Raw genomic sequence first — 5253 nt, forward strand, 5'->3', positions numbered from 1 at the left:
TAGACGAGAGGTCGTGGGTTCGAATCTTGACTCCCATTATTTGCACTTTATATAATTATGTACAAAGGCGAACTTATTCCTTTGAGGGATCTGCGCTAGTTAGCCTCATAAAATTATTTAAACATAAGTATAGTACTTTTCACATAGTCGAGTACGGTGACAGCTATCATCTCCTTAATTATATTTACAGTACATATGGGGCTACTTTATAGCACTAGTGCGAGAAGTAGCATATTACGTTACTGTGTCGAACATTTAAAGGGCCATATGTACTGTAAAACGTTGTACGATACATGTGCGAATAGGTAATTCGCAACTCGTGTCGATTTAAAACACTCCCTTCGGTCGTGTTTTAATTTATCGCCACTCGTTTCGAATTTCCTATTTTTCGCACTTGTATCGTAATGTAGGTACTATTTTAGTACCTGGGCGACCGAGCTTTGCTCGGCTATAACTATTTATTGTAATATGGTGGTGTATAGGTGATAATCTTAACTACATTTTTTTACTAAATTAAACTTGTCTAAAACAATAAAAATTAAAAAATTATATATATTATAAACTTGAACATATATAAAAAAAAAACAAAATTTAGTCACCGGGCGAGATTAGTACCCGTAACACTCGTTTAGCAGTCCGCGTCTTAACCCGCTGGACCAGACGGACAGTGGCCGGCAATACGAAATTAGCGACCATATTCTGCGTCGAAAGAAAAACGCATGAAAACTCGAAAACACGCGTTTTCCCAAACATAAGACTAATCTAGATCGATTGTATACCTCCAAAAACCCCCATATACCAAATTTCAGCGAAATTGTTGGAGCCGTTTTCGAGATCACAGAAATATATATATGTGTACAAGAATTGCTCGTTTAAAGGTAAAAGATAACATTAAAACGCAAAAAGTAGTGTCAGACCAAACTAAGTTGGCACCGATTTCAATAGCCCAGCCTGTGCAAATGTTAAGTAAACGTGATAATTTCATAGAAGTTTGACGTTTAAAATAACACTTGCACTGTCTAGGCGGTCAAAATCGCTGCCAACTTATCTTGGTCTGACTCTAGGTATGTAGGTGACAGCTGTCACCGTACCAAGCTATGTAAAAAATACTATATTTTTTTTTATTCTACGTCGGTGGCAAACAAGCATACGGCCCGCCTGATGGTAAGCAGTTACCGTAGCCTATGGACGCCTGCAGCTCCAGATGTGTTGCCGACCCTACCACCCCGCACCCTCGTTGAGCTCTGGCAACCTTACTCACCGGCAGGAACTTGAACACTGTGTAGGGTAGGGTATAATATTATACTATTATAAATAAGATAATTATATAAGTACTATTGAAATGTTAATGTCATCCAACCCCGAAACATTAACATTTTAACAACCTGGGTTCGAATCCCGGTAAGGGTATTTATTTGTGCATTTAATATCATATATATGGATGTCTGTGTACCCACAAAAGAATCCTTCATGAACTTACTGTGTGGCTTAGTCCAATTGTCTTGTTTTCAATTTTTGAAAAACGCTTGTATTGCGTTCTATATTAACTAAAAGTTGCCCTAAAATTCAAATTTTATACTAAAAACGGCTTTAAATATGTTAAATTAACAAAATATATTTTGACAGATGATTTCGCGCCGAAAACGCTCTTTGAAAATTGTGTGACGTCACAGTTTACGGTTTGACACATAACTACATACACACGTAGAAGATACGAACTGTCAACTGACATTTGTCATTTGTTGTTTATCGCCTAACTGTCAACAGTGTGAATCCGAGAGTTGTGACGTCATCAGAATCTTTGAAGAAGTTTCGAGTTTGGTCACGTGACGTGTGCCAAAAGATATTTTAAATTCAATATTTACAAAAATATGGTCATTACAGGTCCCCTAAAACATGTTCTTATAATCCAAAAGAATTTATTGGGATACAATTCTGCCCTAAGATTTGTAGATGGAAACAATACCCTATTGTGTAAGGATCTAAGGATGATATTTATTTATTTATTATGGAATAAGGTAGTACAGTTACTTCTGATTTGATAGATATCAGTACCCCTAGTGTAAATATTTTCGACAGCGAAACGTGACGTACGCGTTTGCGTTAAGTGTCATTTTGTATGAGATTTTTGACTTTCCAAAACGTCCCGCTTGGCGCGCTGTTCAAAAACCCATACAAAATGAGACTTCGTTTCGCTATCGACTAAATTTACACTAGGGGTACCGATTTAAATTGTAAAGTTGGGCTCATGAAAAAGTTCACGTTTTTGCTACGCCATGCGCTGTGCTGCGCCTGCGCCGCTTTAAGTTCTCTTAAAAATAAGTGTGCACAAAACTCTCTATTGAGGGTGTAAGGGGTAACTTTTTTACTACCTATTTAATATCATCTAACTGTTAAATTATAGGTTCACAATTAGACAATGCAATAAACATTTCTGAAATAACAGTAACAATAAATTAACCTGTAAGTATAAATCTAGACTTACTAAATACATAGAAAACTAAAATAAAACAGTTACATCTGACATTTTTGCCAAATCACATTTTAAGTCTTAAGCTTTTCGTCTTAAAGTTACTTTTTCCTTGTTATTACTATTCTTTTTATATTTTAGTAATTAAATGGCGAAATTAGGCTTTTTCCCACGTGTGGTGAAAAGGAGAAGGCGAACGAACTGATGGACAAAGAATCACGTAAAGAATTGTGTGGATTTGGGAAATTGCAGGTTTTCGCTCAGTTGGGCGGGAAATTATAGTTTGCGGGTATGTGAGTAGGAATTAGATCACTTTCATGTACAGTGAAACCTGGATAATTGAGACTTCAAGGGACCTGCAAATTTGTCTCACTTAAAGAGGTATTCCACTTACCCAGGCTCTCAGTTAGCCAGGTATAAATAAATTTCAGTCTCATTTACAGAGGGTTCCATTAATAGAGGTGAGAATAGAGGTTATTTCAGTTATAGAGGTGGTTAGTAAGTTATTTTGTAAACATTATGTTGGTATTAGTTGTAATATTTAACAACAAAAATAGGGTAAAAAAATACTTGACCTTCAGAACATTGAGTGAACTTTTAAAGTTTATTTAAATTTATTTTGAATGATTCTACAAAGGATAGATTTAGTCACATTATAATAATAGAAAATAAATTTTTGGTTTTTCATGTCTCTTACCAAGATTTTAGCTTTCGTTTCTACAGTTTTAACCACTTAATGGAACTTGACGTCGTTTAAAAACACAATTAACCAAATGAGGAATTTGTGGGTAGAGTAAAAATTAATAGATAACGAGAATTAATCTGGAATAGTCCTAGTTATAGAGGTCATAGATTGACGTTATTTCAGATACAGAGGTCCGTTCCTATGACATTCTGAAAAAACCATTGAACTAAAGTATTCTTGTAAATATAGTCTCAGTAACAGAGGTAAATACACTCTTTGTCTCAATTATAGAGGTAAATGTGACTATAAAATTCAAAATACTAATCTCAGTTATAGAGGTTTGTTACGTCCCACTAACAGAGGTAATTCAGTGCTAAAGTGTTGGGACCGCACCATGAGTCCCAGCTATGGAGGTTTCTCACTTACCCAGGTACCACTTAACCAAGTTTCACTGTACTTACTCAACTATGATATCATTGCTTGAAACAATTTGAGCGATTTACAATCGTTTGATCTACGCGTAACTACTTTTATTATAGGAACTGGGACTATTGGGAGACATGCACGATTTTAATAAATAAAAATACTTAGGTTCTATGTATGTTCAATGATTCAAAATTCAGTTACCAACTGTACAAGCAAGTAGACCCATACTAGCGTCTCCCGAGCGTCGGCGTCTAGCCAACTCTATGGCAGCTACTCGACGCAACGTCGGCGCAACTGCGCATCGTCGCCATTTTCCATAGCGCTGACTAGACGTCGACGCTCAACACTAGCGTCTCCCGAGCATCGGCGTCTAGCCAACTCTATGGCAGCTACTCGACGCAACGTCGGCGCAACTGCGCAGCGACGCCATTTTCCATAGCGCTGACTAGACACCGACGCTCAAAACACGCTAGTTTGGGGTGGCACTTAAGGCTTTTTTACAGGCTGCATTAGGAGATACGGTTATATCTTGGAATATGCTGTTGGAAAAGTAAATAATTTACGCCATCATGTACATATTAATTCAATAAAACTTGATATCATTCTGATTTTGGTCACGTTTTTGATTTTTGACAGGCAATCTCCATCCCCTTAGATCGTTTTATAATACTGATTTATTAAATAAATAATTTGGTACATAATTGTAGTTAAGTGCATCTCAAACGCATCGACGTTGACCGGAACACCCGTACTCAATCCTTTAACACCAGTGGCATGTCTACATGAGCCAGAGGCCTGTCCATGCTAAGCTGTCTAGCGATAAAACAAAGAGGCTAATTATCTCCTTATCATCAATCTGCAGACGCGCCGGGTTTATTATTAATTCAATAACACCTGGGAACAGTGCTGGGAAATACTTGCAAACCTTTTTATTTAAACGTTTACGTTACATTTTTGACGACCGGTATGTCCTAGTACTGGCCACTAGACCTAGGCCCTGCCTATGAAGCAGATGGCCCTGGGTTCAAATCCCGGTAAGGGCATTCATTTGTGTGATGAGCACAGAAATTTCTTCCCGAGTTATGGATGTTTTCTATGTATTTAAGTATTTTCCTACTCCTCTACTGTTATCTGTCATTTATGCATTCATTAACACGAATATAAGAACATACATAAAAGGTTTCAAGAAAAGTCTATATTGTCTATTCCTCATAACAGCACTTGTGCTTTTAATCACTATAACGTTACTGCGATTAATGGCTACCAACCTAACAAAATCAAAACGAATACAGTTTTAAACTAAGTGCATTAAATTGCTGCCAACTTACAAAATATTCATTTGGTTGCATAGTAAAAACAATACTTCATAAGTCAGAAACACGCATGTGACACCCGTTATATAGCAACACCCATAGACTACGAAGACCACTTAGCGTTGCTTGTTAGTCTCCGTAGGCTACGGTGGCCAAAATCGAGAAAAAACTGTCCATAAATTTAATTTAGCATGTAGCAAGTACCAGGGCCTCATGAGTTACGAGAAGGTGTCGCTGCCCGGCCGGCCGCGGCCCGGGGCGGGCCGGGCGCGTAACAAGGTATGCTCGCGCGTCTTGGCTATATACTTTTGCTTTGTTTACCTAAATTAAGATTTCTTTTTGTTGACTCGTAGGAAAAG

This window comes from Cydia pomonella, chromosome 26, assembly GCF_033807575.1.
Source record: "Cydia pomonella isolate Wapato2018A chromosome 26, ilCydPomo1, whole genome shotgun sequence".
In the NCBI taxonomy this organism is placed as follows: domain Eukaryota; kingdom Metazoa; phylum Arthropoda; class Insecta; order Lepidoptera; family Tortricidae; genus Cydia; species Cydia pomonella.